The sequence below is a fragment of the Chanos chanos genome, chromosome 7 (genome assembly GCF_902362185.1).
Source record: "Chanos chanos chromosome 7, fChaCha1.1, whole genome shotgun sequence".
NCBI lineage: Eukaryota > Metazoa > Chordata > Actinopteri > Gonorynchiformes > Chanidae > Chanos > Chanos chanos.
Genome location: NC_044501.1, coordinates 207886 through 220599, shown reverse-complemented (window position 1 = coordinate 220599; position 12714 = coordinate 207886). Strand labels below are relative to the sequence as shown.

Genomic DNA, 12714 nt, shown 5'->3' with positions numbered 1-12714 from the left:
CTCAGGGTTTACTCCTGTACACAGTCTATTACTGACTTAACCCAGCTACTCAGGGTTTACTCCTGTACACAGTCTATCACTGACTTAACCCAGCTACTCAGGGTTCACTCCTGTACACAGTCTATTACTGACTTAACCCAGCTACTCACGGTTCACTCCTGTACGCAGTCTATTACTGACTTAACCCAGCTGCTCACAGTTCACTCCTGTACACAGTCTATTACTGACTTAACCCAGCTACTCACGATTCACTCCTGTACACAGTCTATTATTGACTTAACCCAGCTACTCAGGGTTTACTCCTGTACACAGTCTATTACTGACTTAACCCAGCTACTCAGGGTTTACTCCCGTACACAGTCTATTACTGACTTAACCCAGCTACTCAGGGTTCACTCCCGTACACAGTCTATTACTGACTTAACCCAGCTACTCAGGGTTTACTCCCGTACACAGTCTATTACTGACTTAACCCAGCTACTCAGGGTTTACTCCCGTACACAGTCTATCACTGACTTAACCCAGCTACTCAGGGTTTACTCTTGTACAGTCTATTACTGACTTAACCCAGCTACTCAGGGTTTACTCCCGTACACAGTCTATTACTGACTTAACCCAGCTACTCAGGGTTTACTCCCGTACACAGTCTATTACTGATTTAACCAAGCTACTCAGGGTTTACTCCTGTACACAGTCTATTACTGACTTAACCCAGCTACTCAGGGTTTACTCCCGTACACAGTCTATTACTGACTTAACCCAGCTACTCAGGGTTTACTCCCGTATACAGTCTATTACTGACTTAACCCAGCTACTCAGGGTTTACTCCTGTACACAGTCTATTACTGACTTAAACCAGCTACTCAGGGTTTACTCCTGTACACAGTCTATTACTGACTTAACCCAGCTACTCAGGGTTTACTCCTGTACACAGTCTATTACTGACTTAACCCAGCTACTCTGGGTTTACTCCTCCCAAACCTAGAAGCAGAGGAATGTCCACCAGTTCCAACACTTCAGTTTTGAGAGAACAGGGCTGTTAGCAAACACACATCAAGTGTGTTCATAGTCAGAAATATCATGGATTAGCCCAAAGCTGAATTTGACCAAGGGAGAAGGTAAGTTTTCCCTCTGTAAAATTTTAAATGAATGAATGAATGAATAAACAAATAAATAATACAGTATTCAGATAAAAGCATAATCACTCATTTTTAGGGCCCAAAGGGTACCATTGATTTTGCCCTCAACCAGTTCATTTCCACTGCTCAAAACATTGACAACCATATTAGAAAAAGTATTAGAAAAGCAGATACATCCAAAGATCTTCTCCCATAGTAAATATTGTCAAGTTGCTCTCTGTGGACTCTCCTCCTACAGTAGTCGCTATAAAGTATTGCAAATTAATTACAGTTAAAAAAGACTACTGTTGCAGTAATTACTGTAAAGTTAAACAACCAGACTGCCTTACTGTTACAGTAATTTTGTAATGTTACACAGCCAGACTGTTTTACTGTTACAGTAATTACTGTAAAGTTTCACAGCCAGACAGCTTTACTGTTACAGTAAATACTGTAAAGTTACACAACCAGACTGTGTTACTGTTACAGTAATTCTGTAATGTTACACAGCCAGACAACTTTACTGTTACAGTAATTACTGTAAAGTTAAACAACCAGACTGCTTTACTGTTACAGTAATTACTGTAAAGTTACACAGCCAGACAACTTTACTGTTACAGTAAGTACTGTAAAGTTACACAGCCTGACAACTTTACTGTTACAGTAATTACTGTAAAGTTTCACAGCCAGACAGCTTTACTTTTACAGTAATTACTGTAAAGTTACAAAGACTGTTTTACTGTTTCTTTTGAGGTAGTGAGACGGCTGGAATCTTGAAACTGGTCCGAGTTGGGTTTTCAGGACTCTGCTCAGCATAAAAATCACAGATATGTTGAGGAATCACAGATCATATGGGGTAACCACTGTGGATCTTCGACCTCCTTGATGTTTACTCCTAGGTAAGACCGTGGTACCGTCACCCACTGTCTGTCTAGCGTTCAAATGGGCGTGCTGCGTGGCCCTGCTGCTAAGGTCAATGGAGGGAGTGTTCTGCCTCCTGGTGTGTATGATAGAAAGGGAAACATCGAACATCACTGGCGCCAAAACATAAATGTTTGTTTAATTAATGGTGTAATTGTCAGCAGATCATACATGTTCAACCCGCTATTCAATGAGAGCCCTGTCTGTGTGTGTGTGTGTGTGTGTGTGTGTGTGTGTGTGTGTGTGCGCGCGTGCGTGCGCGCGCACTGGTGCAGTAGGCTAGCTCGCGAGGCAGCTGATATTCCCGAAACCGCTTTGTGTTTTCTTCTCTGCCGTGATATACCGACTGCCTGCAGAGTGAGAGAGGGAGAGAAAGACGGGGAGTGGGGTGGTTGTCCATCGATGCAGCACGGATAAAGGTAAGTGATACACCCTCTCTGCTAATATAGTGTCGAATATGCGGACGTGCCTATGTATCGGTGTGAATGTATGTCAAATAATGTCTGCGGTCATGACTTCTTGTCGGTATTATTATTGCAGCCTGAGCGCGTTTCTATTACGTCTCACCTCGGCACTGTGTGCATGTGTCACTGTACAGTGAACGACTGTAGCTGACTCTATGACGACAGGTTATTTCGACCAGATCTCGTGTACTGCCAAATATCACTGTTCATCTTTTATATGTGACATTGCACGCATCGTGTATGGTTTGTGGGATGGCAGTGCGGTAAACATATGAGACATGGAGAATTTCATGTCGAGGTTCAGGCGATTAATATCAAACGCTACTTATCGGACAGTTGGTCTAGTAACTCTGCATTAATTCTGCGATAAACATAGTTGTGTCCTGAAGAATGCCTTTGATATGTTTTGGGGTTTTTTTCTCTTACCGCCGTTTTATTGTGTGTATGTGTATATGTGTGTACACACACACACACACGTATGTGTGTTTTATGTTAATAATGTTTATGCTTATAATAATGTATGTTTAGACTGTTCACCCTGTCCCCATTATTTTCAGGATTTCTTCAGTTGAATACCCCATGGCAGGAGGGATTACACTGGGCTACAGCAGTCAGTCACTCCAAACCTCAATCATATCCAGTCTGTCCAAACTAGGACTGCAGATCAAACCATTCATTACAGACTGGGATTACAAATGAAATATAGAAATGAACTGACCAAAGACAAGGTTACAATTCACATCTATCAGTCGAAAAATCAGCGCTTGGATTACAAATCATATCCATCAATCCACCGAACAAAACTAGGATTACAGATGTAACCCAACATTTTGGCATTATAAACCCTACCAGGGTGAAGCTCTGTCACTCTCTTCACCAGGGTCACTGACTGAAGACAGTAGCACTGCCCATTCAGACAGGACGAGTTTGCATCACCCTTACTGGAGTAGAGAGCAGCTGTGAGTGGTTGATCCCAGGTTGCCTGGGTAACACAGCGAGATGGGGGTGGGAGTTTGATCCTGGCATGACCTTGGTTTGACCCTGGTTTGACCTGGCTCTAAACTTGCTGTGCTGTCTGGGTTCTTCTCCGGTCCGCCCCGGAGGAAAGAACCAGCCAATCAGAATGAAGAAGAGTCGCAGTGTGCTCACTGTCACTGGGGATGAGGTAAAACACATACATGACCCTAATGCTACACAGTCACAGAGATGCAACAGAAGACACAACAACACTGATACTCCTATACACTAAACACCGACACTCAACACCGATACTCATATACACTGAACACTGACACTCAACACTGACACTCAACACCAATACTCATATACACTGAACACTGACACTCATATACACTCAACACTGACACTCAACACTGATACTCATATACACCAAACACTGACACTCAACACTGACACTCAACACTGATACTCATATACACTGAACACTGACACTCATATACACTCAACACTGACACTCAACACTGATACTCATATACACCAAACACTGACACTCAACACTGACACTCAACACTGATACTCATATACACTGAACACTGACACTCAACACTGACACTCATATACACCAAACACTGACACTCAACACCAATACTCATATACACTGAACACTGACAATCAACACTGACACTCATATACACTCAACATTGACACTCATATACACTCAACACTGACACAACAACACTGACACTCAACACTGACACTCAACACTGACTCTCAGATACACTCAACACTGACACAACAACACTGACACTCAACACCGATACTCATATACACCAAACACTGACACTCAACACTGACACTCATATACGCTCAACACTGACATTCAACACTGATATAAATGACACTGACACTCATATACACTCAACACTGACACAACAACACTGACACTCAACACTGACACTCAACACCGATACTCATATACACCAAACACTGACACTCAACATTGACACTCATATACACTCAACACTGACACAACAACACTGACACTCAACACCGATACTCATATACACTGAACACTGACACTCACACTGACACTCATATACACTCAAAACTGACATTCAACACTGATACAACGACACTGACACTCATATACACTCAACACTGACACAACAACACTGACACTCAACACCGATACTCATATACACTGAACACTGACACTCAACACTGACACTCATATACGCTCAACACTGACATTCAACACTGATACAAATGACACTGACACTCATACACTCAACACTGACACTCATATACACTCAACACTGACATTCAACACTGATACAACGACACTGACACTCATATACACTCAACACCGATACTCATATACACTGAACACTGACACTCATATACACTCAACATTGACACTCATATACACTCAACACTGACACTCAACACTGATACGACACTGACACTCAACACTGACTCTCAGATATACCTAACACTGACACAACAACACTGACACTCAACACTGACACTCATATACACTCAACACTGACACTCAGATACAGTAGCGCTACATTCACCTTCTATAAACTTACCAACATGTGCAAAAGAAGAGCTAAATAGCTTTGCTCTCGCCAAGACAGACTGTACACACATACTGTAAGATACAGAACCAGACTGTACACACATACTGTAAGATACAGAGCCAGATTGTACACACTTACTGTAAGATACAGAACCAGACTGTACACACATACTGTAAGATACAGAACCAGACTGTACACACACACTGTAAGATACAGAACCAGACTGTACACACATACTGTAAGACATACAGAACCAGACTGTACACACATACTGTAAGATACAGAACCAGACTGTACACACATACTGTAAAACATACAGAACCAGACTGTACACACATACTGTAAAACATACAGAACCAGACTATACACACATACTGTAAGACATACAGAACCAGACTGTACACACATACTGTAAGATACAGAACCAGATTGTACACACACACTGTAAGATACAGAACCAGACTGTACACACATACTGTAAGACATACAGAACCAGACTGTACACACATACTGTAAGATACAGAACCAGACTGTACACACATACTGTAAAACATACAGAACCAGACTGTACACACATACTGTAAGATACAGAACCAGACTGTACACACATACTGTAAGACATACAGAACCAGACTGTACACACATACTGTAAGACATACAGAACCAGACTGTACACACATACTGTAAGATACAGAACCAGACTGTACACACACACTGTAAGATACAGAACCAGATTGTACACAAATACTGTAAGATACAGAACCAGACTGTGCACACATACTGTAAGACATACAGAACCAGACTGTACACACATACTGTAAGATACAGAACCAGACTTTACACACATACTGTAAGATACAGAACCAGACTGTACACACATACTGTAAGACATACAGAACCAGACTGTACACACATACTGTAAGCTGGTTAGTTAACTTTTGAAACATTAGGGAAAACTTGGTTTTGTCCTTTAAAACAGACAGTATGAGCTTTCCTCACTTACATAGTCACAGTCACACTTCATCCTAAACAGGTCTGAGGAGATACTTAACAGGTCTACTGGAGAGAGGAGACACTTAACAGGTCTACTGGAGAGAGGAGATACATTTGCTTTGGTCAGACTGTGCAGTGCTCACACACTCTCACTCACACATACTCTACACTGATGACTTAACACTTCACACTCACTCACACATGCTCCACACTGACGACTTAACACTTCACACACACTCACTCACACATACGCCACACTGATGACTTAACACTTCACACTCACTCACACATGCTCCACACTGATGACTTAACACTTCACACTCACTCACTCACACATACTCCACACTGATGACTTAACACTTCACACTCACTCACACATGCTCCACACTGATGACTTAACACTTCACACACACTCATTCACACATTCGCCACACTGATGACTTAACACTTCACACTCACTCACACATGCTCCACACTGATGACTTAACACTTCACACTCACTCACTCACACATACTCCACACTGATGACTTAACACTTCACACTCACTCACACATGCTCCACACTGATGACTTAACACTTCACACACACTCACTCACACATACTCCACACTGATGACTTAACACTTCACACTCACTCACTCACACATACTCCACACTGATGACTTAACACTTCACACTCACTCACACATGCTCCACACTGATGACTTAACACTTCACACACACTCACTCACACATACGCCACACTGATGACTTAACACTTCACACTCACTCACTACTCACTCACACATACTCCACACTGATGACTTAACACTTCACACACACTCACTCACACATACGCCACACTGATGACTTAACACTTCACACACACTCACTCACACATACTCCACACTGATGACTTAACACTTCACACTCACTCACACATACTCTACACTGATGACTAAACACTTCACACACACTCATTCACACATACGCCACACTGATGACTTAACACTTCACACACACTCACTCACACATACTTTACACTGATGACTTGACACTTTACACTCACTCACTCACACATACGCCACACTGATGACTTAACACTTCACACTCACTCACACATACTCTACACTGATGACTAAACACTTCACACACACTCACTCACACATACGCCACACTGATGACTTAACACTTCACACACACTCACTCACACATACTTTACACTGATGACTTGACACTTTACACTCACTCACTCACACATACTCCACACTGATGACTTAACACTTCACACTCACTCACACATACTCTACACTGATGACTTAACACTTCACACACACTCACTCACTCACTAATAATATGTATGAATAGTATGTATGAATAGTAGGTATGAATAATGTGTATGAATAGTGGGTATGAATAGTAGGTATGAATAATATGTATGAATAGTAGGTATGAATAGTGGGTATGAATAATAGGTATGAATAGTAGGTATGAATAGTGGGTATGAATAGTATGTATGAATAGTAGGTCTGAATAGTAGGTATGAATAGTGGGTATGAATAATATGTATGAATAGTATGTATGAATAGTGGGTATGAATAATAGGTATGAATAGTAGGTATGAATAGTGGGTATGAATAGTATGTATGAATAGTAGGTCTGAATAGTATGTATGAATAATAGGTATGAATAGTAGGTATGAATAGTGGGTATGAATAGTATGTATGAATAGTAGGTCTGAATAGTATGTATGAATAGTGGGTATGAATAGTAGGTATGAATAGTGGGTATGAATAGTAGGTATGAATAGTGGGTATGAATAGTATGTATGAATAGTAGGTATGAATAGTGGGTATGAATAGTAGGTATGAATAGTAGGTATGAATAGTATGTATGAATAGTAGGTATGAATAATATGTATGAATAGTATGTATGAATAGTAGGTATGAATAGTGGGTATGAATAGTAGGTATGAATAATATGTATGAATAGTATGTATGAATAGTAGGTATGAATAGTGGGTATGAATAGTAGGTGTGAATAATATGTATGAATAGTATGTATGAATAATATGTATGAATAGTGGGTATGAATAGTAGGTATGAATAGTATGTATGAATAGTAGGTATGAATAGTATGTATGAATAGTAGGTATGAATAATAGGTATGAATAGTGGGTATGAATAGTAGGTATGAATAGTGGGTATGAATAGAATGTATGAATAGTGGGTATGAATAATATGTATGAATAGTGGGTATGAATAGTGGGTATGAATAGTGGGTATGAATAATATGTATGAATAGTGGGTATGAATAGTAGTTATGAATAGTGGGTATGAATAGTAGGTATGAATAGTGGGTATAAATAATATGTATGAATAGTGGGTATGAATAGTATGTATGAATAGTAGGTATGAATAGTGGGTATGACTCCCCACAGACATGTAAACCATGTTTTACATGCCATCTGTATAACTACAGACAATACAACCAAACATATCAAATGACATGAATAAAACACACCGGCATTCATTATGGGGCATTACAGCTCTGAGTCCTTGTTAATTTCTGACCTTAATACAGACATGTACTCTGCACCTGTGGTCTTACACGCTTCACACATACACATTGTCACAAGTCTGTAACCGATGCGCTTCATAAATGATTGTGGAAAAGATGTGTGTTGTATCTGTGCGTGTGTGTGTGTGTGTTATATTTGTGTGTGTGTCTGTGCATTAGCATTTTGAAGACCTTTGCATGTTTCCATACAGAAGTCCCTCCCATGCAACTAGATATGCACTGTTAGTCACAGAGCTAATGATGTTCTGTGTCTTGTCTGTTAGCCACAAAGCTGATGTTCTGTGTCTTGTCTGTTAGTCACAGAGCTAATGATGTTCTGTGTCTTGTCTGTTAGCCACAAAGCTGATGTTCTGTGTCTTGTCTGTTAGCCACAGAGCTAATGATGTTCTGTGTCTTGTCTGTTAGCCACAGAGTGTGGGTGAAATTCTCAGCCTTGGCCAAATGAGACTGAGTCCCAACGCCACACGATACCTGTTCTGAGACAAAACAATAGGAGTCTAACAATGAGTCAGATGCAGTGTAAGTTTATTGTACAGTTCAAAAGGCATACAACAAACTGAGTCAGGTCCCGGGGAGTGACTGACGCCTTCTCACAAAGCACCGGTTTTTATACATGTTTTCTCAAAAAAAAAGATACACATTACCTCATCTCTTTGTATGTGGGGCGCCTCTGCCAGCCCATCTTCACAGATTCCTCTCATCGCTGGTTTATGTCACTTTATTATTGTTTAGTTCCTTTAGGTTTACCATACGTCGTCACCAATATTTACTGCCCTGCTAAGTGGTGGAGTAAGATATATCACAAACGTGGAATATTTCACCTTCTCCATATATAATGACTGACCACAACACTCTGGCAGAGGCGCCGTTCTTTTCCCATATATTATGACTGACCACAACACTCTGGCAGAGGCGCCGACCTTATCTCACATGCCGTCCCCTAAAGGGCCACACAGGTCTCTTCTTTCTGAACAAAGAGAACTTGATGTTTCTTGCAATACAAAGGATTGTATAGATATAGCTGTTAATATAAACGATTACATTGATTCACTCCTATAATAATGAATACATTATTGTTACATTGTTTATCATGGTTACTACAGTGGTTATCCTAAAGGAGAGTAATTTTTCTCCAACAAGAGCTAATAATGATTCATGCCTAGTCTATTAGCCACAGAGCTAATAATGATTCATGCCTAGTCTATTAGCCACAGAGCTAATAATGATTCATGCCTAGTCTCTTAGCCACAGAGCTAATGTTCTGTGTCTTGTCTGTTAGCCACAGAGCTGATGATGTTCTGTGTCTAGTCTGTTAGCCTCAAAAATTGATGTTCTATGTGTGGTCTGTTAGCCAAAAAGGCTAATGATGTTCTGTGTGTGGTCTGTTAGCCACAGAGATAATGCTGTTCTATGTCTTGTCTGTTAGCCACAGAGCTAATAATGATTCATGCCTAGTCTGTTAGCCACAAAGCTAGTGATGTTCTTTGTCTAGTCTGTTAGCCACAGAGCTAATAATGTTTCATGCCTAGTCTCTTAGCCACAGAGCTAATGTTCTGTGTCTTGTCTGTTAGCCACAGAGCTGATGATGTTCTGTGTCTAGTCTGTTAGCCACAGAGCTAATGATGTTCTATGTCTGGTCTGTTAGCCACAGAGCTAATGATGTTCTGTGTGTGGTCTGTTAGCCAAAGAGCTAGTGATGTTCTGTGTCTAGTCTGTTAGCCACAAAGCTGATGTTCTATGTCTAGTCTGTGAGCCACAGAGCTGATGATGTTCTATGTCTGGTCTGTTAGCCACAGAGCTAATGATGTTCTGTTTTTTAGTTTGTTAGCCACAAGGCCACCGGTGGTGTGTTTAGTCTGTTAGCCACAATGCTAACGATGGTCAGTGTGTAGTCCTGTGGTGTTTGTGTGTTCAAATCTAGCCCTAAGCTATGTCTGTTACATGTGTCTGAAACTAACAGAATAAAAATGAGTTGAGTAGTTTAATATTTAAGGTTTTGATGTAATGCAGCATTGAAAACCTGCTGAGACAGACAGACAGAAAGACACACACAGTGACATGGAAGTTGTAGTCTGTGAGTGAAACGTAATGATAAAAGGTCAAATTGTGTCATCTACAAAAATAGTAATATATTTTTTGATAGAGCTTGACTTCAGGACTAGTCTATCATGCCTGCTTTTCAACAGCTCATCATGCAGTTCTGTCAGATTTATGAATGTCTGCCACTTGTCCTGTTTTCACCGTTGTGTTTATACCTTACATCATGATACAAGGTCACTGACTTGATAACAATGTTTCAAGCAGTACTAAGACGAGTGTGGGAGTGTGATTCTGATTCTGTAATCGTCTGTTATATTGTCTATGATCATTGGTGCTGTTGGCTGTAATGATTTGCAATAATATAGTCTGTAATATCGTCTTTAGTTGTTGGTAATATCGTCTGTAATCGTTGGTATTATCATATGTACTATCATCTGTAATATCAACTTTAATCATTGGTAATATCGCCTGTAATATCCTTTTTAATATTGTCTGTAATCATTGGTACTATCATTTGTAATATCATCTTTAATCATTGGTAATATCGTTGGTAATATTGTCTGTAATCGTTGGTAATATTGTCTGTAATTGTTGTGCCGTCTGTAATAATCTCAGCTGTTCCTCATCAGCGGAAACAATGGGAGTAGGCAGAGGTGGACAGGGAAAGAAACACCAAATGTGAATACAACTAATCATAATCTATATTCTTTTATTATATTTTATATCATACGAAATTCGACTTTTCCTTTGAATTGCAACCAGCTTCATTCCTTGGGATGCTGTAATGCACATTTAAATCATCTAAAGAAGGAGAGCCTACTGAAACAGTTTTGCAAGAACAAAGGACTAGAATATGTTTGTAAAGAGGTCTTACAAGGTTCAAGTTCAAGTTTATTTGTATAGCGCTTTGTATATTTGTATAGCCTTACGGCGCTCAGTGCTTAAACCCCCAGTCAGCAAGCCCAAGGCGACAGTGGCTAGGAAAAACTCCCTAATGAAGTGAATAGGAGGAGGAACCAAGACTCAACAGGGGGAGCCCATCCTCCTCTGGCCAGCACATAACATAGACATTCACAGTGTAGAATGAGTCCATGATAAACAGATTCAGTGGTCTATTCAATTATTTACAGTATATAACTTGTTCACAGTATAAAGGAGTTAATATACAAGGTTCTAGGTGGTATCAGATATAGTTTAATTTGATAACCAAGCAGTGTTCATATCCATGAGTTTGTCCTTAAGACCATAGTATAGTACAGTGGCGGAGACCGATTAGCTTTGCTATGGTTAAAATTGAGATTTTACGTGGCTATAAAGGACAGGGTGTTCTTGGTTCACGGTCAGGTTGAGTTAGCGTCACAAGTGGGCTGTTGGCCCAGAGCAGTGGCCTGCTGGAGGTCCAGGCAGGAGCCATAGAAGTACATGCACCTCAGACACTTGGGACTGATACCTTGTCGACCACAGAATGGAGACCCCTGTGTTGGGGCAGAGACATGAAGATAAAAGAAGAGAGGGAACAGGAGAGTTGAAGCAAACTGAGGCATGTGGTAGTTTTTTTTTTTTTTTAAGTTTTAGAACGATACTGATTCACATGTGCTCCAGCTGCTCTAATAAATGATGATTAACTCTGTGCTAGGCTGGATAGGTACATCTTTGAGAGAGGGTCAGAATCCTGGACATTGGTTGGAAGTCCATATGGGAGAAGGACCTGCCACCCGCTGTAGATTTAGTTATTCTCGGTAAGGAAAAAAGGTTTGCATTTTGTGGTCCATGAGAGTGGTGCGGGCTATAGAGTGGTAAGAGGTCACTTAGGTACACGGTGGCAAGACTGTTACGAGTCTTACTGGTTAGCAGCAGAGTTTTATAGTCTCTGTGAAGCTAGATCATGTTTGCCACTATTTCCTCTAGACAGTTTTATTATAATGTTAATTAAGTTTTTCTGACATAGCTACTTATATTTTTTCCTTCTAAAATTGGAAATGCGAGGGATCGACTCTATTTGAGGGAGCCTATATGATGTCTGGAGGCAGCTAGCAGCTGGTTGGTTGAGTCAGTTTGTCTGTTTCCTGGTCTTGG

At 40.5% G+C, this 12714-nt stretch overlaps 1 protein-coding gene across 1 annotated transcript in view; it reads left to right on the top strand.

The window, feature by feature from the left end:
* LOC115817056 (cAMP-specific 3',5'-cyclic phosphodiesterase 4C-like) overlaps positions 1-12714 on the top strand; it is a 48943-nt gene that overhangs the window by 712 nt on the left and 35517 nt on the right. The window lies entirely within an intron of this gene.